A 25,257-nucleotide genomic window follows, 5' to 3' on the forward strand; every position below is an offset into this window, starting at 1 on the left:
TTTCAGGAGCTGAGGTCAGCAGGCACTTTTGAACTAAGCCTAGCTTCAGAAAATCTCAGGAATTCAGAAGTTAAATTTCACTGAGAAGTAAGTTAAGTAAATTTAATAAAGGGTGAATACTTATTTCCTCAGAACGATACAACAGTCCAGCTGTATGTGCTTTAAATGTGAAAATAGGTGAGGCTCCAAATAGGAGGTGTGACGGAACAGGCAGGACAGGAAAGGGAGTGGGAAGGTGAGAGCCTCTTTTCCCTCACCTTTGTCCAAGGAATGGCACAGTAGTGGAGGGTCTCACTTGATGTGTGATGGGGGTTGGAAGGTACATGTGTAAAATCTAGAAAGAGCCTTCAGCTTCGGGCGCAAAAAAGCCATCTTTGTTTGAAAGTGGTCTTGGGAAGAAGCAGAGCAAGCAACACTATCATAATGCGTCTTCTCTTCCTTGGCGTGCAGTTGTCACGAGAGATTTGTAACTCTTTTCTTGGTTCATTGTTCCCCAGCTAGTGTGTATTCTCCATTCAGTAGTGCCAGAATTAAGATGAAGCCTGCCCGTTTCAATAAGGCGGCTTTGTTGTCCAAATGGCAGCACTTGTATAGAAATTGGATTGACTCCAGCAGAGCTTGCACGATACACTGCAAAACTGTTGTCATATGATCCTTTTTATTACTAAGAAAAAGCCTGTTCTCAAAAAAATGGACTAGACCTCTTTTCTTCCTGTTTGTTAGAGAGGGGAAAAAAATCACCATAAAATTATTTCTATTAATAATAAAATGCAAATTTGAAAACTATGCTTAATGTTTCAGTGAAATTAGGAGATTGGATTAAGTAAAGTGACATTAATAAAGAAATATGATAGAGCCCCATCTACTTCATTTTATTTATCAGGACCTGTGATTAATCTACTCACAGGTCTCAGTAAAGCATGTACTGTTAGCAAGAGATGGCACAACAGGGAAGAGAGAGATGTTGCAGTGATACAAAGTGCGGATACAGTTTCCAAAAAGTATGGTTCTCTCACCTACCTTCTGCATTTCCTTGAGATGTGGGACAAAGGCAGCTTGCTCTAAACAGGCTGTTTGAAAGAGCAGACTTTTTTTTGGTACTCTGTGTTCATGTAGCACCCAGCAGTATGAGTCTCTCATCCAGGCCAGCCACAGGAGAGGATGCATCCTTATGAGAAAGACATGAACTGCTAACGTCTTCTAGTGCTAATAGTGGAAATTGCTGTTCCAACTCAAAGTATTTTATTCTCTAAGAATTTTTTTTCTCCATTCTGGAATGAAGCATCTGTAAAAAGAGCACTTCTTATCAACTAGGGTCCAGATGTTGGATTTGAAAAGAGACTTTCCCTCCCTTTATTCTTGGGGTTTTTTTTCCCAGTCAAGCAGCAGAAAATAGGTGAACACATTTTGCTATGATTATTGATACTATTTGTTAACCATGAAATTTTACTTCAAAAATTGTGTTTTAGCAGTAGGGTAATGTGAGGAGGAATTGCCTTAGGTCTAGATGAGTTTTATAAAGCACATTAAAAAAAATAAAAATTCATTAATACACTTTTGTCATGATAAGAAGGCTCATTTTGCAATGCTTTGTGATTTCTTAATGGTTTCTTCTTTAGCTTGTCTTTTGCAGCAATGTCATAGTATTTGTATAGGTTTTGATGGTTAAAAAATGTAATTGACTTCCTAGCATATATAAAATAGAAATAATAGATTTTAAAGCTGGAAGGACTGATTATGGTCATGATATGATGTCTGTGTGACATACAGGACATCAAATTTCATCTAATAATTCCTACGTAAAGGATATGAATTCTGGCTGAGCTTGAAGTTACTCTTAAGGCAGCCAGTTCTGATTTAAAGACTTAAGATGATAAAGTGTTTGCAATTCTTTTTTCACAGTGGTTAATTGGTTAATTACCTTAATTTTTTTGTTTTGGTTGGTTTGTTTGTTTTTTGTTATAAGAAGTTTGATGATACTTTTCCTCTCTGAATTTTTCAAGCCACTGTTTGGGTTTTTTAGTATTCCATTTTTGTGTGCTAACATCAGCTGATGTCTGATACCAGAGACCTTTGTACAGGGAGGGTACAAATGACCAGGTGTTCTCTTAGATAACCTGAGTCCTTGGACTCCTGCTGCTTCTCCTGAAAGTTGTATCTTTTAGAGCTTTACTCTCATAGTCCTTTACTTTTCTTAATAAAATTTACGTAAGTATTGCTACTTCAGTGCATCCTGAAATGTGCTTCCAAACACACTTCTTAGTATTTAAGTCTCTTCACTTGCTCCACAGCATCTAGCTGGAGTCTCCAATAAAGTTCAGTTCTATTAGAGGCTTTCTCCTTCTAATAATTTTTTAAATCAATATCAGGGTTTATGGGGGTTTTTGATTTTTTTTTTTCTTTTAATTGAATTTAGTTTGTGGATTTTTGTTTGTTTAGCGTTGTAATTGGATGCATTTCTGATGCCAAAGTTCCAAAATCTCCACTTCTCTTTCTAGACCTTTTTGTAGGGAGAGATAGCTTTCTTTACCTACCCAAATACGTTAAGTGTTTTAAGTAGAAACAATGTGGATCTTCCATTCCGTATTACTGATCCATTTCCCTGTTTCGTTCTGTGTGTGATGAAGAATTTGAGCTTTTGTAAATTCAGGAGCTGCAGCTCTTCTGAAGCCACTGGAGCTCCAGTCTCTGTTTTCTGCTGCATTTTGGTTGCCTGTTACCTTGCACTGCAATTTGCAGGGAGAAGCAGCACTGAAGCTGCTACTTCTTGAAGGGACGAAAGGAAATGTGAGTTCCAGCATTTCAGAGCCACTTTCAGGAGGCTAAATTCCCTTTTACTACAGACGTCAGCAGCATTTTGGGAACCTTTTGTTGCCTGCAAAAGGGTGTAGAAAAACGTGATTTTTTTTTTTTTCAGACATTGAAAAGGGAGCTGCTATTTGTGTTGTATGTGGCTTCTGTTCCTTGAAGGTTAGCCATGGAGAGGGAGGTGCTTGTATCCACAAATGGTTATGGCACTGTCTTCACGTAGGGAAGGGCACAGATGTCTTCTCTCAATGGCAGGCTGCTGGAAGCTCCATGACAATTTTGGTTTGCTTCTGTGTAAATCCAAATCCCCAGCTTTCCAAGTACGTGGCGCAGGGGAGGTTACTATGGGTCACTTAGCAGTTTCCAAGTTTGGTGAAGCTGCTGTGTAGTGCTTATTAAGGGGATGGGAATATAACAGGTAAGCCAAGTAAATGGATTAGCTCTAAGCAGTCCTATTGTTGGTACCGCCTGGAGATAGGTTGTGAACCAGGCAGGCATGGCTTGCAAGCGATATTCTTTCATTCCCCGATTACAGAAGAGCAGCATAAATAGAGTGGCCTACACTGAAATGATTCCTGGAGGAAAGAGGCATTTAAAGCCAAAGATGGTTACGGGTACCAGGAGCAAACTGTTCAAACAGAATACCATTTCCAAGAAGGAGGGGAGGGGAGAGGGGAAGGAGCATTAAGCCAAGTGTCTCTCTGTCTGAATGCCTGAAATGCTGGGGACAAGTGATTCCTTCGAGGCATGCAGCACTGCTGTCATCTTTAGAACCTTCATGGAGCAGCTTTTACCTTTATTTTTAGTGGTTGGCTACTGTTGGCTTGAGGGGGAGGTAAAAGAGGAAGGCTGCTAAAGACGATGCCTTTGTGTTTTATCAACAAGAGTGGTGGGGGGAGAGTAGAAGCATTGTCCACTTCCAGTGGTGCATATCGACATGTTTAGAGAAAGCATTTGCTCCAGCACAGGGATTGCTAATAAAAGTCACGGCTCTTGGTTTTGTGCCTGTAGTCCCTGTCCAAGAAGGGCATTTGACTTCTGAATCTGCTTACCCCAAGCACAAGAGAACATGGCTTTCCTGTGCCTGCTGGGCAGGCAGGATGCCCACCCCACCCGTGCTGTGCAGTGGCAGCTGGGGGGTGCATGGAATGGGAATGCTGGCTGCTGTTTGTCCCCAGGCAGAGCCCTGGCTCTGGAGGGTGAGCTCTTCTTTCTCCTGCTCTGTGGCTTCCTTTTCAGCAGAGCAGATAGCACTGATTAGTTCTCGCTGAGGCATGGTGTTCTTGGTGGTGTGTTTTTGAGGTCTCCCCCCACCATCCTGGCAAGGTTTGAAGCATTGCAAGTGCTTGACAGCATGGTTTGTTGGGATCAAAGGAGTTCAGAAGGCTTAAGGTTGTATATTTATTGTTTTTTTTTATTACCTGCCGTTGTCACTCATATTATCTAAGATTACTCAAACTGAAAAGCTCAGGCAAAATAGTTGACTCCACAGTGTTCCTTACTGTGCCTGCTGCACTCCAGGCTTCTTTCAGGTTGAAGCAGTGTTGCCTGGGGCTGCCTCCCCCCATCAGCTCTTCCAGGTGTTACTGCAGTGGCTGTGTGTGTCCAAGGTGCTCTCTGCAGACAAGGAAAGCTCACAACACAGCTCATACCTGCTGGGTTGAATTGTTCTCTTTAGGAAACTCACTCAACTCCCCATCTTTCCATTATAGCACTTAGGTACCATGGGTATCTAAATTTGGCCTCTTTAGGTCAGAAAAAGACACTTTCCCAATCATCAGTCTAGGCTTTCTACCTAGGTATAGACAAGCCCTTTCAGGTGGGCTGAAGGGGACATCAGATACAGACGAGGTTCTGGGCAGTTCCTGTCCTACCCTTGTTCTTGCCAACCTTGCTCTGTCCTTTATTTTTTCCTCTTTTTTTTTTTTTTTTTTTTTTTTTCTCTCCTTTTATTTTATTAAGCTAATTGGATTTTGAGCTGATAGCAAGTCTTTGATGAAGATAGAAGGACATTTTCTATTGTGTGCATTAAAGTCACCTGTAAGGTAAATGTCTTACATGCAGACTACATTGTTTAAAGTGTCCTGCTGTTTCTCCTAGGTGGAGTTGCAGGAATTATCATAGTTCTATCACTTAGAAACAATCTTTCACTATCTGCAGGCAAAAAAAAAAAATACACTGAGAGATAGAATGAAAGATCAGGTGATTTATATCTGGATACTAAGGCTGTTGATAGAACATTCTTCCTCTGTACTTGGCACTGGTGAGGGCACATCTTAAATCCTGTGTTTGGTTCTGGGCCCCTCAAAGGACATTGAGGGGCTGGAGCGGGTCCAGAGAAGGGCAGTGAGGCTGGTGAAGGTCTGGAGCACAAGTCCTGTGAGCAGCAGCTGAGGGAGCTGGGGTTGTTTAGCCTGGAGAAAAGGAGGCTCAGGGCTGACCTTACTGCTTTCTGCAACTCCCTGAAAGGAGATGGTGGCCAGGTGGGGTTGATCTCTTCTCCCAGGCAACCAGCTGTAGGATGAGGGGAAATGGCCTCAAGCTGCTCCAGGGGAGGTTTAGTTTAGACATCAGGAGGAATTTCTTCACAGAAATTGTGGTTAGATATTGGAATGAGCTGCCCAAGGAGGTGATGGAGTCACCACCCCTGGAGGTGTTTAAGGCAAGACTGGATGTGGCACTTAGTGCCATAGTGTAGTTGACAAGGTTGTATTAGGTCATAGGTTGGACTCGATGATCTCAAAAATCTTTTACAACCTAATAGATTTTGTGATTCTGTATAATGTGTTAAGTTTTAAAGGACTGCAGGGACAGCTTCCCTCTGGGACTTGTCATCTCCCCACTGTAAACCTGCTATATCAGATGTGTAGAAATACAGTCTTTTAGAAAAAAATTGACTTAAGCACTTAACCTAAATAGGAATACTCATTTTCTGATGTGTTTGATTTTAAATCTTTGTAAATCTCCACATGGATCATTTCCCCCTCAAAAGTAATGTTTCTTTTCCATGTGAAGTAGTCTACAGTTATACCAAAAAGAATTAATATTTAGCATAGCATGGAGATCATGCAATTTGAGTATGTCCAGTTTTCACTTCCATTTTTTCTTTACAGGATTTCTATTAATGCAGCTCCTCTCTTCAAACAGAGGCATAAAATCACTTTATTGCAGAGATCCCTGCAATTCTCGAGTGAGGCTGAAGACGTTGCTTGGTGCCTTGCAGCAGGTCAGAGGAATCTACTTCAGCTGCATTCTTCCGCTGCCATTTCTGTGATTACTTCCACTGTAGGAATGATAAAGTGATACTTCACATAACTTTGTTCTTGTGGCAGTTGTTCACAGAGAACTTTGTAAAGCAGCAGTGATCCATTTGAGGTCCACTTCAGGCACTGAGGATGTCAAAAGAGTGGGTACATGCCATCACTTCTGATATGATGCAAGGAATCAATGAGTTTCGTTTCAGGAATGTTAATTGAGCCATTTGATTGAGTTCAGGTATGAACTCTTTGCATAACTGCCTTCCACCGAGGGAGTGAATTCACGTGACTCTTGCTTGTCCCTCCTGCCTGGTGTTGTTTCATTTTTTTCACCACAGTCCTGCTCCTTGTTTGTTCCATAATCTAGATTATAGCCAAGGGCAAGACCTACATAAGCATATGGTGCACATTGCAAACTGCATTATCTGAAGTCATGAGGGTGTGATTAATGGGCTTAGGGTTTTAATTTGGCCTATCTTACTCTCGTGTCTCTTTCCAGTGAGGTTGCAAAGCCTGACCAGTGACTGCGACTGCGAGGCGCATGCGCAAAGTGGTGAGGTGACACTTATTTCCTTGAAGTGCTGGGCAGCTGCTGGAGGTAAACCTCTGCTGCCAGGAGCGGGGGTGAGCCTGCTTCAAACTGGCTGACCTGGTTTGGATGGCACTGCTTTGCCATATCCAAGTGTCTCGGAATTTTGGGCTCAGCTGGCTGAGCGCCACTGGGAAGAGTGGGTGATCTCATTCATGGGTCACATCAGTGAAGTTTCAGGTGTTGCTTGGCCTTGTGCAGTGGTGTAGATGCCTCAGGTTTGTAGTGGGCAGCCACTTCTGGTGTACTTTCTATGATGGGATTCAACAGTTGTGTGGGTCCTGTCAGAGAAGAGCTCATACCGGACCAGAACTCCAATCTGCCTTGTGGATTTGTGATCTGGAGTGTGAAGGTTGTACCTTCATCCTCAAATTTTGAGCCTAAAGGGGTTTGTAAGTGCAGTACTTGGCTGTCCAGGAAAAATATGTATGGTGTCTGTCCTGAGCACACAGCAGGAGGCACTGGCTGGCCTATCAGCTCGCCATGCTGGACAGACAGGGGCTTTTTACCTGCTGTGTGGCACAGTAGGAGAGGATGAGAGGATCAGAACAGCAGGTACAGAGGCTCCTGTATCTACACTATATTCAAGCTGAGCATTTTATTTCAGACTAGATTTTGTCTGATCCTTTGGACTAAATGTCCCCGCTGCATGTGTGGCTTGAATCTGCCCAAAGCACTGCTCATTTCATATACTTCAGTCTTAATTCAAAGATGTGAAGGCATTTTGGTCCTGGACCTGAATTTCCTTTTTATTTTTTTCTGAAAGGAATTTTATTTGGGCCTAGCAGAGCCACCCTGTGAAGAAAGCCAGCTTGCACTGGGAGGGATGGCTAAGGAGGTTGCTTCAGAACTGCTTCAGACCACCCACTTGCCTGGGCAGAGCCAGGGTGATCTTAGCTGGGGTTTAAGAAACCCAGGTTTCCTTCGCATATGTGGTACCAAAGGGAGGCATGTGGCTTATGGGAAGTTACTGCACCTCAGGCTGCCCCTGCTGTTTCAGGTAGGGTGATGTGAGCTCTCCAGGTGAAACCTGCTTCATCACAGCTGAACACATCCTGACTGCTGGGGTTCTCAGCAAGGCTGCGTGTGCCTTGTGTGGGAGCTGGGGACCTTGCACTGCATTCCTCTTGTGTATTGTTCCCTTTGCTACTTTTGCAGCAAACCCCACACTTCATTCATAAAATAATCTTGACTGTGTAACAGTGGGGCATGGTTGTCGGCCTTGATGATAATTCAAAGACTTGTATTTACTTGTAATAAGACATCTTAGAAGGAAAATGAGGCGAAGCTTCAGTTTACAGCCAGCTTGCTTAAGGTAGTGAAATTAACTTAGAGATACAAGAATTGAAGTCCTGTCTCTTTTATCCGTGGTGGTGTATTCAAACAAACTAAATTAGAAGCTTTGTTTGTGGACTGATAGTCAGAATTCTAAGTTTTTATTTATCTTGGAAAGATCTAATAGTTTGTTTTTAGTAATAACAATTCTGCTAATTTTTATGTTAGACAGTCAAATGTTGTTGGCTTAGATATCCATGTCCTTCATAACTGCTGTTTTTAATTTTTGGATTTGGAACAAACTCTTCATCCTAAGTTAAAAGCAAAACTTTCCTCAGCAGGTTGAGACAAAAATTAAAGTGATTGTATCGCAGAATACATGCACTTAACAGCCGAGGTTTTTGATTCCATGGTTACAACAACAAAACAAAAAAAGCCTCACACATATAGCCAGTAGGTGATTTTATTGTTCGAGTCAGATGGCCTTTCTTAAAATTAATTTTAATGGACAAGAAAGAAAGAATGTATTGCTGTACTTGTGCAACCGAAGTTTATGAAATAGGATTGGAAAAATACACAGAATAATTGGGCACATCCTGTACTTAGTGAATCACCAAGCTAGTGCAATAAACATTGCTGCGTTTGGGAATTTAGATCTATACCCTGCTCTTGCCAAGAATAATGGGAATTGCTTGGGATCTCAGGCTACCTGAACTATTTCTTGTGCAAAGCTGTTCTATGGGTATTCTGTGTTCTGAGGTAGTTTCTGGTTTCATAAAAGAGGTGTTATTCCAGTTCTCTGACACCTTTTACTGACTCAGTGAAACCGAGGAGACAAGCTAGGAGCTGTACGTGGCAGGACCTCTGCAGACACTGGTATTGGTAAAGGCAAAAGATTCCTGAGCAGGAAACTATGCAGTCTAACCAATATCTTCCTTCAGAGACACAGTCTTTTGTCTTCAAAAGTAAAAACAAAAGGTACAGACATTTGATACTTTCAATCTTGTTTGCCAGCTAAGAGGGACAAACTTGTGAACATGTTCAAGAAATTCCAAAGTTTCCAGAAAACAGACTGTTGCTTAAGGGGCATGAGAACCATTATGAAGCCAGAAACAAATACAACGTCCAAATCTGCTCTTGAACACACACGTGGCTCTTGCAAATTATGAGAGCTGCACATGCACAGGCTTAATGGAATCCTGATGGAAACCATCCAGGGCTGGAATCTGGCTCCTGGTGAAATTAGGACTGCTGTCTGGCTAGGACTGAAGTTCGGGTCTCAGGGAAACTGATTGAGATGTTTTCTTCCCTCAAGGAAATATGTGTTTAGTTGTCAGCCAGAAAGACAGGATGGTTTGTGTGCAAGGTTTTTGTAGCATTGCTTAGTGTGAGCTCTGGACTTCTTCCATCTTATTTACTTACCCAAAACACGATCCTGCTTCTAAGGAGAGACTTGATTGTTTTTCCCAGTAGCAGAGGCAGTGAACTGAGTGTACACTGAACACTGTGCTCCTGTTGTTTTACCCTGTGAGAAGGACAGTAGCCATGCAGCATTTCTGATACCACTGAGCTGAATGGTAGAATTTATGTATTCAGCCAAACCGACCAGTAGTTTCTTCGAGTGTCTGCAAATATGCATTGATAAGTCCCCAAAGGGTCTTGTACAGCTCTGCTCCTAGTGAGGAACAAGAGGCAAGAAAGTAGGGATAGGCTGGAAAAGTCTTATTAGCCCCAGAGCAGTATTTCTGAGTAGTATTTGAAGTAGTGGGACAGACAGAAAGAAATGGTATTACTGAAATTTCTACGTTAGCACAATTTCTGAATGTTAAACGTTAAAACATGTTTTTAACAAAGCATGGCCTTTTTTTGTTAAAGATGTAAGCTTCTCTTGAGGGTAGAGAGAAACAGGTTCAACCAGCAGAAAGGGGTCTTCTCGCCTTCCTGGATAAACAGCATTAAAGGTTCAGGATGTTTCTCGGGAGGGGAAGTCAGTTTTCTGTACTCCTCAGTTCAGTGCAGATGCAGCTGTGGCCATACAGTAAGTGACTCACTCTGTGGCCATCTTTTTAATGATGAAACTATTATGTGCTGCACTGCCCATTCAGGCATTTTGGTTTCGAATTCTCTACCTCTGGCTCCCAGAAATATTAATAATGATGCTTCTACCAAAGAGGTGGAAATGCTCCCTGAGACACAGCACCGGGGCAGGACGCGCTGTTGGTTGATGCCGCGGATAGTATTAGGGATACGGGAGCGTAATTGGCTTGAACTTTTGCTCACCCCTAGACTTAAATCCAAAGCTTTTTTATCAAGTTCAGATAAGGTCCCTACCTCTGTTTGACTTCCCATTAGAGCTCTGTCCTTCTGTGTAGTTCCTGGTGGTGGTGTCTCTTCGATTCTGTCTGGGGTTTCAGGTGGGAATGCCAGCATGTTGTGGATGCAATAGTTGAACCCTGGCCTACAAAACCCAGCCAGCTCAGATGATAAGGAAAGGCAGCTTATTACTCCAAGAGCTGCCTTTCCCACATCAGGTAGATTTGCATCAGGCAGTTGCATCAGATGCTGATCTTTATTACCAAAAAATAAAGCAAGGAAAATCGCATTTCTGAAAGTCTTTCTGCTGTACACAGATCCAGATGTATAGCACTGCTCTTCCACAGCAAACGGGACTCGGACATATTTTGTTAATGTAAGTGTAATGTAATTATTGTCTTGTCCATCTGGCAGGTGGTGTTTTCATTAAGAAGTGAATAATCTAAGCTATAGGCTCTGTAGAGGGGGATGAGTATGGAGGAGATTCAGGTCATCTGCTGTGGGACCATAAATAGAAGCTAACAAGGGAGCCCTTGCTTTCCTTGTCCACTAAAACTGAAAATCTGTTGCTTTTATTTTTCGTTTAGCAGACTTCTTGCAGGTTTAGATGCTGGTCTATTAGTGATAACTTTTCACCATCATACAGTTTAATTCCTTGTTTATCGTAGTGGCTGGAGGTACAGTGTGAAAAAATAGTTGTTATATAAGGGAGAAAAAAAACCCCCTAAGTCTTTATACAAACCACTATGCATAGGAAGATAAGATTAGAATCACACTTGTGGAGGTGCCCAGTATGTCTCTGGGTATGATATACTGATTGAAAAAGAAACTTAGATTACTTAGATTACTTTTTTTTCATGTAGAAGGGCCTGATTTAAAAAAAAAAAAAAAAAAAAAAAAAAAAAAAGGCAAGCCAAAACACACACAGAAGCACAGAAGAACAACAAGCCTGAGCCATCCTCTAAAAAAAAAAAAGTTTTGGGAGGAGTGTTGTGTGTAGCTTTCTAAAGGAAGTTTGGTTGCTCTCTGACCATCTGTGTGGCATCTTCTGTTTTCCAGACAAAGTTTTATGATGTCCACATGGAAACGGGAGCAATTTCCTCTTTCCTTGTCCTAGCAGGACTTTTCTTGGCACAGCACAAGGCCTAGTTTGAGTTTTGTCCTGGAAAGATATAAATATCCTGGCCGTGTCCCAGGAACATTCAAGCAAGGATTAGTTTTTATTTTTTATCTGGTAACATTCAGAGAAACCTATCAGGTTGACCAGGCTGGAAGAGCTTTTCATTCAGTAAAGCTTATAAATAAAGAAAACCGAGCTTTAAAAAAATTATTATTATTTTTCATCTATAATTTTAAATTAGAAGAGGATCCTGAAGTGGTGCTGAGCGTCATTCATTCATGTGTTTTGTAGGCATCACCAGGCAGAAGGTTAGAGATTGTCATTGCCCTTTTGTGGAGGCGCAGATTTCCATTCTGATGGGCTTGTTCTTTCATGGAGGATCCTGCTTACTTTCCTTCCCAGTAAAAATCAGGTTTGGTTGCTGTTTAGCCAGGGTGGAACGCTGAGGCTCTCGCACCACCACTTCCAAGGAAACACCTCCTAGGGTGTTCATTACCCTGGCTGCAGATAATGGGAAACTAAAAACAAACCTGAGCAACAGCCCCTTGGAAACAGCTTTAGAGGCTGGGTGCCAAACTGTTTAGCGCTGTCTGGAGATGCTAGTGTGTCTCTTCTCATTAAGGGTGCTGCTGAGCCTCTTTCTTTTGTGTGGGCACTGAGAATACTTGAAAGGAGATATTTAACTACTGCACAACTTACTTAGTACAAGGAGCTATGGGAGTCAGGACACTAAGTACGGCATCCCAGGCAAATGGTGAGCTAAAGCTTTACCAGGCTGTTACAAAGCTTGGGTGAGCCTCTGTCAGACATGCTTTTTTCTCTCTATTTAAGGATCTTATTTATCCTCCTGACTTCATGAAGTGTTATCTGGAAACGTTTGCTGCGCGGATCAGTCTTATACACTAAGTCTCCTTCGATACACTCTTGCTTTAGAGGGGGTTCCTTGGGTTCTGCAGGAGTTAGTGATCTCAATGTTTTGTGGTTCCAAGCGAGAATTCGTTTCTCTGAATGCATCAAGCCTTAGTCATTTGTAAATGTGTGTGAAGGTCAGTGGGCTTGTCAGATACCCAATTGTAAATCCCGTCACTAAATCAATTTCTTTTAATTAAAAATGCGCTGCTCTTCGGAAGAAGTGCACCCTTTCATCTGGACAAAACCCATTATATCCCAACACAAATATGATAGCCGTAATCTCTCTGCTAGTCTCATGTTCGCTGCTTGTCTCAGCTAGTACATTGAAGGTTTGGAAATCTTGGTCGTCAGAGAGGGGCTGTGTTTTCCCTTCCTCTGAAGGAAATGGCTGTTGTTACTATTCTGAGACTACCTAACTTTGCAGCCTTAGAAGCAGAAAATGGTAATATCAGAAAACAAGTAGCCAACAGGTGAGAGACATTCAAGCCCCGTGCATGCTCCCTGTGGTGCCTGTACCAGAAGCACAAGGGCTAAGAGCAGGACAGGATTTCACATTCATTTGGTAATTCCCTTGGGGTTATACTCTTAGATGACTTAATGACTTGGTGTATAGCCTGTCTGGAAGATAAGCAGGCATAATTCATTGCAGGCAGGTCGTTCATCCTTTGAGATAACACGCCATAGGGAGCAGGGAGATAAAGACACTAGGCATCAGCAGCTGTAGTTCAAGGTTTCAACCCTTCCACCTCCTTCTGTGACCTAGAAGTTATTTACAGTTGATAATTTAGTCATTTGCTTTCTTTAAAGAGAAATAATAGTGGAAGTGGTTGGTTGAAGTGAGTGCATTTTCCATTCTGCCCATGCCTTTCAACACAGCATAGCTCTACATGGAAGTAGGCATTCTTGTGCCTCTTAGAGGCTTTAGGGCTGTGATAAATGCTGGTTTTGAAAACTTACTGTAAATTGATTCCAGTTTTTCTGGTGTTATTTAAATGGTGACTGTTGTTCATGTACTGCTTGGGATACTTACACATTATTAATTTTAAGTTTCAGTGCAAGTGAAGCTTTAAGGGGTCCAGTTTATGTGTTAGGTCCAAACTGAGGCACAAAGAGAGAAAGAGTATATTACAGAACTTATACATAATATATTGTATTTGTTGATTTTCTTGTGAAAAGACATTTGCTTTTCATATCAGCAGGTACATTTTAAAATTGACCAAGTCCCACACAACCATGCTGCTCCTAAGCCAACAAATATTAGAATCAAACATGTGATATGACTTCTCCCTAGTTAATATTCCCTCCTCCAAAAAATCTGTAGTCTGTAAACAGCAATCTACGTCTTGAGATCCCTTGCATGCAAAGATAAATGATTGTCTCAGTGAGTACTGTCTGATGACTAGCTCTCAGTAAGCATTTTTATCTTGTCTGCGTGCACAGCAAAAGAAATAACAAATACAAGGCTTTTGATATGGTCATATGATGGCCACAGTGTGATTCACAGTCTGTGATGTTACTTTATTTAAGGAGGAAGGGAGGGACAGAAAGAAAAGTCTTGTTTTTGTTTGTTTGTTTTCTAATTACTTGGACTGTTCTTTCTTTGACTCAGCAACTCTGAAGAGTACGTACTGTACTACAGTAACCAGCAGCCAGGGCTGGGACGTGGAACGATGGTGATAATAGAAGTAAATGTCCTGCATTCTCAGAGGGATTAGGAGGAGATGGAGGAATTAGTCTTGTTATGGTTTGGTGTGGTGTCACAATCCCTCTGCATCAGTGCTATCCTGTATGTAATCTTTCAATCTGTATTTCTCAAGTAAAGTACAGAGAACAACCAAGTAATCAGAATAGTTTTCTTTTCATTTCAGTTTTTGTTTTTTGTTTTTTGTTTTTTTTCTTTTTTCATTTATGAAACCCACGTGCTTAGATGATGAAAGCATTCACTTTGCACAAGAAACCATGCAGCAAACAAAACAGGTGTCTTGTTTTCAGTACTTCAGTTGACAAATAAGGTGCTTATGGCCTGTCTGGATTGTGTCCTAAGAACAGAGAGGAAAGTGATTTTGACTGACATGAAATAATTTGATAGTTGACAAGAAAAAATTTGGTTGACCCCCTACCTTGTGATGCTTTCCTCTAAATCTGCATACTACACAGCCAGAGTTGTGCTCATCATGGCACACCGTGGCATTCAAAATGGTTTGAATCCAAACTTCCAAGGTGAGCCCTTACTGTTTTTAAAGGTGTTGAATTACATTTGTGATTTCAAATAATGAAAACGCTCAGGGCTGTAATGGATTGCAGGTGATTCTGTCTGCAAGGGGAAGAAGTGCAGCCTATGGACTGCTTTGTGCAGGAAGGGATCCTCAATAAGGCACTTGTCATCTTTTGTGTCCTGTGTCAACCTGCTCCGTTAATGCAGGACATTCACATGTCAGGGTTGTTAAATACAAGACTTTCTGGCTCCTTAGGGGAACAGCCTCACTTTAGTGAGAGCTGTTCATTAGAGTTAGTAGGGTGTAAATTTTAAGCAGGTCGTGAATTTTAAGCAGGATATCCAGGCAGAAGAGGTGGTGTTGATGTTCACTAGGGAGAAAATTCTGGAAACAGTCTTTCAGAGACGCATGGGCCTCTAAAGAACTGGGAATTCAAAACTACTTTTTACTCTGTCTCATGGGCTAAAAGCCCTGCAAAGTGCATTCTTCCCCTTTGCAGCATGCTCTTCAGAGAAGTCGCAAGTGATGAGGACACTTTGTGGAAAGGCAGTGGGCTTCTGTCACAGGTAGCAGCTCCTATCTGATTTCTTTCCAGAGACTGCTGTTACTCATTTTTAATTCTTTATTCCATGCTCTTGCTTCCAATGTTCATCACAGTACTGAAAAACCTAAATATGCATCCTTGCAGCCTTTAATTATGTGATAAAAACTGTGTCCAATTTCAAGTCTGTTCTTTTACCAGAGAGGGTGACTTGATGATGGCATTCTCTTGTGAAGAAACAGGACTTCACACTTGCTGTTGATGGCTTGCCCTCCTTCTCTCTGTTCTTTACTGTGTTTTTTTTCATTTCTCTGGTGATTGTAATTACACTAAATGCATTTGATAATGCAGGAGTGACCTGTTTTGTGCACAGTTCAGCTGATTCTGCAGCTGCCTGTAGGGTTTTCTAGCAGTGTTCTTCAGTTGCTCCTTGGCTTACAAAAGCCTGATAAGTTAGGCATGGCCAGCACAACCCACTTGAGGCAAGGAAAGTTACAGGTAACGGAGGAGGATGAGCCATACAGGTGTGAATGCGTTGGACAGTGTTAGTAAGGGAAGCTGGAGTAGCAGATTGGGATGACTAGAATAGATGTCATTAAACATATTAAACTGTTGGAGGCCCTTTGTACAAGTTTGTTAATATCCAGTGACATGGCCAAATATTGTGCCCCAGTAGGCTCAGCAGTTAATGTATGGTACCTCTGGCATCTGCAGTACCTACTGAACTATAAAAAAAATAGATGAGCTGGGACCCATTACCATAAGCACTGTCTGCAGCGCTAACCCTGGTAACAGATTGTTCTGTGCCTCATTAAAAAGGAGATAGCGCTGTCAGAGGAGTCAGGGCTTCATTTTGCCATGTTTGCTACATAATCAGTTAATTTTGCTTAATAGTGCTTTGCGTCGCAGATGTGCAAAAGGGCAGATCCACTTCCTTTCGTGCATAAAACCTCCACTCTGGTGCAGCTGCAATTTTAACAGACTGTGTTACAGCCAGTGAGCTGACCTTAGTCACTGTCCCTGCCTTGACCTGTCCTGTGTTCTCCCAGCAGTCCTCTGGACAAGTGGCATGCTTGTACAAGTTCAAGGTGCAAGTTCCTCAGATGAGAAGCTAGACACAGACCACTGTATGAGAGTGGTCATTCAATGTCTGCTGTGCCTTTCATTTATTTTGTTTTGTTTTGCTTTGTTTGAATCTTATATAAGGCACTTTCAAGGGCTTCCATACATTTCATTGGAAAGTACTTAATGGCTGTCTTTCATCGAAGCATTATTTAGAATGTGACAGTTAGCATTACTGATTTCCAATGAGATGAATCCAAATATGCCTATCTTAACATGGATCTTTTCATTTTACTTTCCTTTGAGTGCAGCTTTTGGGCAGATAATTAACAAGTCAAATACAGTAAGACAAAATATGTGGAGAAGCCAAGTTTAGACCACTGTTTAGGGACAGATTATTAAACATTGCAATTCAGGGTTTTAGAAGATCAGTGTATTACACAGTAAAACAGCATATCCAACAATTAGCGCTAATCGTATACTGCTTAAATGTGTTGTGAAACTGGGTATGTGTAAATGATTTTCTTCAGATGAAAATTAATGTATTCCAAGTAAGTAAGTATATTCTGTACTCACATATCCCAGTCTGAGAATATTATAAGGATATAAATATAACTGAGTTTATAAACTCTGTGGTGTGGTGTGAACATCTCGATTAAAAAAAAACCCTAACTACAAAAAGTAATGCTACATGTCTGAAGGGCCCTTGTTTAGAAGAATAGACATGTAATTAAGTTCATCTGCCTTCAGAAAAGCAAGCAGGCAAACACCTACTTAAATCTAAATGAGCTTAAGTTGTGTTTACTTCAAAAAATACTTAAGTATTGTAGTTAACCATCCACATAAAAGATTTTACCCAATAAAGACTTGCACACACACACAAAAGGAGAAAGGTATTTCAAAATCTAGGTATGATTATAGGTGTAAGCACTGGGTTTGATTTTAGAAGAACCTGAAGGAAGCAAGCGCATGAATCTAATTGAAATTCTCTGAGTCTGTCTTGGGTCCCTCTGAAAGCCTTGGCCTCTTTTAAATGCTAACAGCTGAGGAAGGTGCTGGCCCTTACAAACTGATTTCACGTTAGCACACCTAACAACTTGCTGGATGTTTCTCTCCAAATGCTCAGTGTGAGGATGGAACCTCCTGCATATGATTTCTCCAGTATTGCCAAATGCGTGTCACTTTGAATACTTTTGAACTGAAAATCCACATCAAAATGCCAGTGTGTTTACAAACTTCACTTTTTATCACCCAGGGAGATTTGCAGAAGATAAAGGACGGGTAGGGGGGGTGATGGTTCAATTGCAGTGCTGTGAAGTGACAAGCAGAGGAGCCTTTTGGAAGCCAGCAGGTCCAGATGAGAACTTGAATTCATAGGTGCCTGACTTGACTCCTTATCTTAGTCCAGGCGTCCTACATAGGAAGATTAAATCTAAATTTTAAACTGTGCTCTTTCTCTGCTTTTGAAAGATGAACCAAAACCTTTTTAAAAAATCCTTGAATTTGCAGTGCTTGGTTGATTTCATCTGAAGCCATGGCTGTGAATTGCCAAGGTGGTCTCATGCTCACTTGGCGTGATGCAGAGCACAGAGAGGAGTGAAGAAGAATAAAAAAGAGACAAGTGGACTCTGGGAACCCTGTTTGGAGCAGTTCCACCCAACATCAGCCTGCACTCTCATCATGGTGGTGAAGCTGTGTGTAGGAAGGCAGCTCCCTAGACAAAGGAGCTGCTAAGGGTGGAAAACTATACACTCCTGCAACCACCTAATCATCTCCAGAAAATCTAGGGATACAATCTAGGGGTAGGCCTGGGCAGCAGGAATGTTTCACTGCTGTAGCCATGGAGTTGCCATGCTTCTCTAAACAGATGCATTGAGACATGGAGGTAAATGCCTTTAAAGAAAAGGAGGAAGATTTGGGATTGACTGGGGTTAGCTTTTAAGACAGTAGGCTGGAAGTCTTGTTGGTGCTCTGTGCCTGGCAAACCCAGTTCTGGTGAGTCAGTTGTGTGGCCCATGGGGTCCATGGCCATGGGCAGGCAGTGTTGCATGCCGCTTCCAAATTGCAGGTTACTCAGATTGAATGGTCTTGCATAATGGGGCCTACAGGATCTCTGGGATTCTAGTTTTGTTTTATTTTATTTTATTTTATTTTTTATTAAAAATGACTGGCAGCAATATGCCCTTCTGAAGCTGGCATACTTCTCCATTAGCTCTTCCACTTGCACGTAGACACATACAGTCAAACTTGTGCAGCAGCCTGTCACATGCAATTTGTATTCTTTGTTTGAGAAGCAGCCTATAGACAAAACTCATTTGCTTCTCTCTTTTGTGGCATTAAGCTGTTACTGAGGGGATTTCAGAGGCGCGGATGGGTTAGGCACCTGGTTTCTGCTGACTTGAGTAGGAATCAAGGCATGTGCTACTGCCTCTGGTGACTGAAAATCTCTCCACAGGTTTTGGCTCACTGAAAGCTTCATTTTGTTTAGAAAAGGATGAATAAGTCTTAAAAGAAGGAGTGTGTGCTCTTTGGGGGTGAAGGCCATGTCTTGTTAAAGCTCTTAGGACTGTACCTTTTTTTTTTTTTTTTTAATTGCTTGTTTTCTGAGGTGCAGCTTCAGCTTTCGCAGTGTTGACGGGGAGATTAATGGTCAGGATCCCAGTCGGTGCTGGGTTCTGCACCTGCTGTCTGGGGTGCTGGGCTGAGAACAGTAGGTGCTGCCTGCTTTGCTCTCGCACAACACCTTCAAAGTTAATCTGCTTTTAGGCATGTTTGCACTTTCTTCTTGAACAATGTATGCTGTGTGCATTGTTTGCTTTTCAGGCTTTTAGTCAAGCAGAAAGGCAACTTTTGCACTTACTTTGTGCCAAAAGCAATGGAAGTATTTTCCCCATGTTCATATTTGGACTCAGTAATGAGCTTAACTGTTTAGTAACTGCTGTAAAATAAGCTCAGGGAAAGAGTTTTAAAATTACTGGACTTTGGGCAAGCAGGGAAATGTACTTCTGCCTTACTGGGAGGTGGACAAGTACTCTGTAGGAAAGGGCAGCATGAAGGCTCTTCCACTGGAATTGCTAATGACAGGGCACAATAGCCTCACTGCTGCCTTATTAGCTCAGTATTACAAACATGTTTCATGGAGCCTCCATCAATAGCATAGCCAGCTTTCGATATTAGCAGGAGAAGCGAGGTCACCATTAAGGCCTTGAGTCATGGAGCTGTGTGGTAAAGCTTGCACCTTCTGCAGGCTGGGCCGTGCCAGTGGATGAGGCTTGCCCTGGAGCGAAGGCAGGCAGCGTTGGTCCCACAGCCCTGAGGGCTGTGCTGGGGATAGACAGCTTCGTCTTGTGATAAGGCAGAAGACACAGCCTGATCCTGTGGGCGGGAATTAGAGCTGGAAGCTGGCAAAGGAGCATACTGAATGAGTTTGTATCTTGGCCATGCACCCTGCTGGATGGTGGCACCCTTTTGGGAAGTGCTGGTGAACCTCCCACCCTGATAGTCCTGGGCTACACTTGTGGAGTGCTGTCTGTCCCTTCCAGGCTGGTTTTTCATGACCTCTGCATGCAGGTGATGCTGCTGGACCAGGGTCTTCCCTCAGCCTGTCCTCTTTTGGAAGCACTGGCAGAGCCTTTCCCTTCCATTCTGTTAGACAAACAAGTTTCAGCACCCCTCTTCTGCTACAGCAGCCTGGGGAGTGAGCCCATTGAGGGGCTGGGCTACCACCAGGGTAGTGGATGCACAGCCTGAGCCCTGGCCCCTTGGGCTGCCCCTGATGTGGTGTGAACACTGTCAGGTGACTCTGCTGTGGCTTGAACACTTGCTCAGATCCCCTTGGGTCTGGGCTCTAATCCTGGCTTGAAATTTTATATTGACAGAGTTAATTCCTGACTGCTTCAGACTGCAGAAACTGGTCTCTGATAAGGCTGTGTTTAATAAGGATATTCGTGGTAAAGAGCTTTGTTGGCTAGACAGAGCTTTACCTTGCTGAGCTCTGCTATGTCAGATGAAAAGAGAAGGTCCCCTTCTTGCAGCCTGGCAGTGTGGTGGAGTAGGAGACACAACAGGGCTGGGGGGTTATACCTCTTTCTTCCCGACAGAAAAATAGCCACTGAATATCTTTACACAGTTGGCTGGAAGCAGCACACCGAGCCAGAGTAAATGTACTCATGCAGTAAGCCTAAACTCTTAAGTAAATGCCAAAAATAAAGCAGCCTGCTTTACTTTTTCCACCTTACATAGCAGTTTCCAACCACATCAAGCGAAAAGTCTAGGTGGGTGTATAGTGTTTATCATCACTGAGTAATACACATTGCATTAGCTGGGATATTTGTTTTGTACCTGACTCTGGTTTAAAAATAGTTTTAGTGAGGGCCAGAAAGATAATTTAAGTTTATACTGCCACCTTAGAGATAGGAGCGTGTTCCTGATCTGGGGAGGAAAGCTGGGAATGTAAGGAATACTTTTTTAAAATTTTTTTTTTCCTTCCCCTTTCCACTACAAGTGGGTTGAAAGTCAGACTGTAGAAGTGCAGTATCCAGCAGTGCAGTCTCACTTTCTGTAAGGTTGTGTCAGAGTGGTTCTGTGCCTGCATTCATCTGCAGCAACTGCATCCTCCGGTATTTGAAAGTTGTTTACATAGATGGTAGCAAAATTTTATGTCCAGAGCAATGAACAAGTTTCAAACAGTTTCACATCCAAAACTATACTGTCACTGGTACATGGCCAGAGATGGATTGAGGAGGTCCATGAAATTAGGGTGAGAGGCAAAGTTCAAGTCTACCCTTTCTTTACAGCCTCTGAAAGTCAGAAATATACCAAACACAGACCCAGAAGATATATGAGAGTTAGCATAAGGGGAATGCTGGTGCATCTGGAAGTGCTGGACAAAGCAGACCTTGTTACCTCGCGGTGCCTTAGCCTTTGATGCATTCATTTCAGTCACAGGATGTTCAAGTTTAGCCAGGAGTTGGCAGCCAGATGGACCGCGAGGCAGTTCACAGAGTGACTCAGTCTAGGCGAGCGTGAAGAGTCACTCACATAAAGGTAACCTATTACAGTGTTTTCATAGAATTTTTCCCCCTGAGTTTTCATTTTTTTGTGGTACTGCATGGGTTTTTCTTCATGGTAGTTTTCCAGCTGGTCACTGCTTTCTGCCTTCTCTTCTATGTGGTCATGCCTCCACCTTGGTAGAACGGAGATGAGAGCTTTTGTTGGCCTGGTCCAATGCCTGGCTGTTGTTGGTGGCCAGGTGGCCTTGCCTTTTCCAGGACTTGTCAGGCAAAACTGTGGTCAACATGAAAACTGTGGCAGCATCCCTGTATTTCCTCTCCACCTCCCCACTCCTTTGCTGACCGTGCTGCCATCATGGATGGTGGAGAAGCACCTGTCAAGTGTGATTTAAGGCACTTGTCCTGCTGCTCATTGCTTGGTGCAATCCTGTTTCTGCAGTCAGGCAAACTCTTCAGGAAGAACTTTTCACTTGACCTTCCTTTCTAGAAGGCTGTGGTCTTGAGGCTGTATCACATGGTGGTGATGGTGGTTTTTTTTCTAAATGAGGAAGGTAGGAAAAGCACTGTATTTATTTATGCCAGATTTTCTCAAGAGGGAGCTGAGCAGGAAAGCTTCTCGTCTTAACTCAGGGTAGACAGATTTCTCCTTTGGACTGAGATTTATCAGTTTCTTATCTTGTCATTTGATGTCTGCTACATTGCTGTAGAAGCACCAGACTGAGGAGCTAGTGATTGTTTTTAGAAGTAAAAGAAATTTAAAAAATGAAGGATTAAGTAGTTTATTCTCTGAGGCTGAAATTGCAGATATTAAGCACTTTGTCTGTTTTATTGTTAGACAAACCTTTATTATTTGTTACAAGTCATTCATTTGAGAAAGGCAAGGAGAAAGTTTGTAGCACCTTTTTGTTGGTAGAGATGAATTATCATGTTGTTTCTACTAATAATTCTTTTTCTCATACCTTTCTGCCTGCCTGGCTTCCCCATCCTTTGGGGCATAAGTGTTTGCCTCCAGTCACCTTAATAGAAACACTATGGTCTTGAGATAAATTGGTGCTTTTTCATATGCTATTACTCTGATTTGGTTCATTTCTCTGGGTATGCAAAGATTAGAACAGCTTGCACATAGCTTGTAATCCCAACAGTGAAAAGGGTGAAACTCAAAAAATGTCTTTGGGAAGAGAGAAGAGGAGGAAATCATTATGGTCTGGCTTCAGATGTCTCTGTGCCTCACATGAGCAGCAGGACAGTTCTGATCTTGGGGCCTCTGAAAGAAGCCTCAAGTGTCAGGGTGCCTCACTAGCCTCAACTCCCACCTTGGGCATCCAGGAGGCCTAAAGGTGTGCGGTGAGGCTTGTCCCTCACTTCCTTGCCCTCTATCCGCAGCATGGCATGCGTCTCCAGCTGGGGATGGAGAGGATGTTTGCCCCAGTACTGGGGTGGTTGCTTCAGGGATGTGTGTGGTGTTGGTTTTGTATCAAAGTAGTTTTAAAAACAACCAGGCAGGCAAGACAGCAGCTGCTGGTAAAATAACTTCGGGTAGGTGCTTCAGGAGGGATTAAGATACAATGCTGAAGCCATTAACTGGGAAGATGCTACCTCCTCAGCTTCAGGTTTTTTGCTAGTGTTAAGGAGGAACAGATCAAAGGAACTGCTAAGAGTTAAAAAAACTCTTTAGGCACAAAGTAGGCAGTTGTTTGAGAGCCACTCACCAGATCAGACACCTGCCTTTAAGTTTGTAGGAATCTCAGCTTCTCATCAGCTCTTGGCACATGTATTGGCATGGGACCAAGCTAGGAGAGACAAATACCTTCTTTTGAGTCAGTTTTAGAAAACATTACACTGCCTACCTTCTGTTACCAGTAAATCATATTTTGATTTGAGAAAGCTGTTTCATGGGGTCACTGTCATCAGCAGCCAACAGGACTTGACATCCCTGAATGCTGCTCCTCAGTGACTGTGGGTCACTGCCCACTCGGTGGGCACTTTTTGGACAGGGAGAAAGGATGCAGCCACATTGGGGAGCATGCCTGTTGCAGCTTGATGTTTTGTTGTATACTGACCCTTTTCATTAACTGAAAGGTAGATCAGACTGCCCAGGAAAGTGGTGGAATCACCACCCCTGGAAGTGTTAAAAAACCGTGTGGATGTGGTGCTTAGGGACATGGTTTAGTGCTGAACACGCTGGGTTTAAGTTAGTTGGACTTGATGATCATAGGTCTTTTCCAGCCTTAAGGAAAAGACCTAAGATTCTATGATCCCTGCATACCACAGGGAAAGCAGTAAATCCTTGCTGGCCCTTGAGAGGCAGAGTGCAGTGAGACTTGGGTAGGTAAGGTCAGGCATCTCTCAGCCTTCCAGCAGCAGTGCTACATCTTTTGTTTGAGGCAGTTATGGCCGCAGGTCCCTGTACAGCCTTCAGCTTACGGCATGCCACTCCAGGAAGCCCGAGCTTTTTGCAGTCTACTTTGAAGTCTCTCCTGCCTCCTCTGAGGGTTTTCAAAAATCTACGTTTCTGGTGAACAAGAGTTTCGGTCTTTGCCCTTGTGCTTCCTCTCCTATCCCACTCCAGAAAACAGTTGCTTGGCCTCACTGGCAGAGTCTCTCATAAATCTCTATGGGCCAGATGATTCATAATTTATTGTCTACTTTACTGCACCAAACATTTTCACATTACTCCTGTTACTTGCTAGTCTGATTTTGCTATCCATTTTCCCATTCTTACCCAAATATTTATCCAAGGCCTTTCACACATAAAAAAAATCCTTAATTTGGTTGAGTCAGTTTTGATGGAGTCTAAATCCTCTGCTTTGGGTATGGTTTGTTCTTCTTGGCTTTGACTTCTCCCTAACAGAAATCGGTATTGCAGAGGAATCTGTGGCTATTGGGTTGCCTCTTACCTCTGCTCTCTCACTTGGAGCAAACAGCCTTTGAATTTAGGAGGCTTATACCGTGTCCTTTCATGGATCTCTTTTGCCACATGTCATTTCTTGTATGTGAAGTTGTTTATTTGGGTAAATTATGGCAGTCTCACTTTGCTATCTCTGCAGACACATATGGTCCTGCTGATAGAGTCGTGTGTGTCTGCCTCAGATTTGTGGGCGACAGTGGCATGTGCAGAAAGAAATGGGTGGAGCTGGCTGCACTGTACAGGGTGCAAGGCTCTGCAAAATCCCTATCTGTGGGAATTGCCAGTCAGCTCTTATCAGTCACGTCCTGATGCAGTGAGTTGTAGAAATCAAATTAGCAGACAAGTCAATTGCTTACGTCAGTCAGAAGTTTTGCAGTGGGGATGATGTGATAGCCCAGGGCCCCTCACTGGGTAGCCTTCCTGGGTTTGATTACAAGGGCTCTAACAGAATGAAAACCTGACAGTGCAGTTTCACTTCTGTTCTGCTTTTTGGTTTTCCTTCTTTCTTCCTCAAAACACTTTTTCTCACCGTTGTTTTGGGCAAGCAGAGCAGAGATTCTGTCCTTGCTATAAAAGTAGAGAAAGCTCTGCCCTGTTATTTTACAAAACAAGTTGTTGTGGCATACTACATGATTCCTCACATCACTCAGTAGTTCATTAGTCTGTCACTATGCAAGCATACTAAATGACAAGCTAAAAACCAGAAGACAGTACAACAGTCCATTAAAATTCATATAGAAAATCAAATATTCAAAGTAAGGGATGTAAAAAGAAGCCACTTGCTGTAAATACTAATAACTGTAGTTGCATAAACATAGTGAAGAAGTGCTGTGCACCACCAGGCAATGGACTGCTGCTGACAATTCCACAACTGCCTGGGAATCCCTGTAGTTATTTATTTCCAGACAGCTGCTACCACTTCAGTGAAAGGTCTCCTTCAGAAGCTCCAGCCTGTCATGTGAGCCTCTTCTCCTAAACAAACACCATGGCTAACTTGAAATTGGAGGCAAGATCAATTCCTTTCAAGCTCTCAGTGTTATGGAGTAACAAGACATGATGTTATTAATTTCTTGTGCCCAGGGCAAAAGCAATGGACCTCAGATGGACCTCAGGCTTAACATTTTAGAGAGCTTTTTTTTTTTTTTCCCCCTGTACTGCTTTCTCTGGAAGGTTAACATCAGATGTCATGATATCCTCTAGTAATTCTTAACTTTCTTAGAAACTGCAAATGCCTATATCAACAA

General features: G+C 42.6%; 1 protein-coding gene and 1 long non-coding RNA gene across 5 annotated transcripts in view; one reads left to right on the forward strand and one right to left on the reverse strand.

The window, feature by feature from the left end:
- Positions 1–25,257, forward strand: part of FOXO3 (forkhead box O3) — an 88,733-nt gene that overhangs the window by 30,730 nt on the left and 32,746 nt on the right. The gene's annotated exons all lie outside the window — the stretch shown is intronic.
- LOC136358997 (uncharacterized) lies at positions 22,815–23,947 on the reverse strand. The gene is made up of 2 exons (XR_010743208.1): positions 23,828–23,947; positions 22,815–22,895 (listed from the first exon to the last, which is right to left on the reverse strand). It is a non-coding gene; the product is annotated as an uncharacterized lncRNA (long non-coding RNA).

Source organism: Sylvia atricapilla, chromosome 3 (assembly GCF_009819655.1).
Source record: "Sylvia atricapilla isolate bSylAtr1 chromosome 3, bSylAtr1.pri, whole genome shotgun sequence".
Taxonomy (NCBI): domain Eukaryota; kingdom Metazoa; phylum Chordata; class Aves; order Passeriformes; family Sylviidae; genus Sylvia; species Sylvia atricapilla.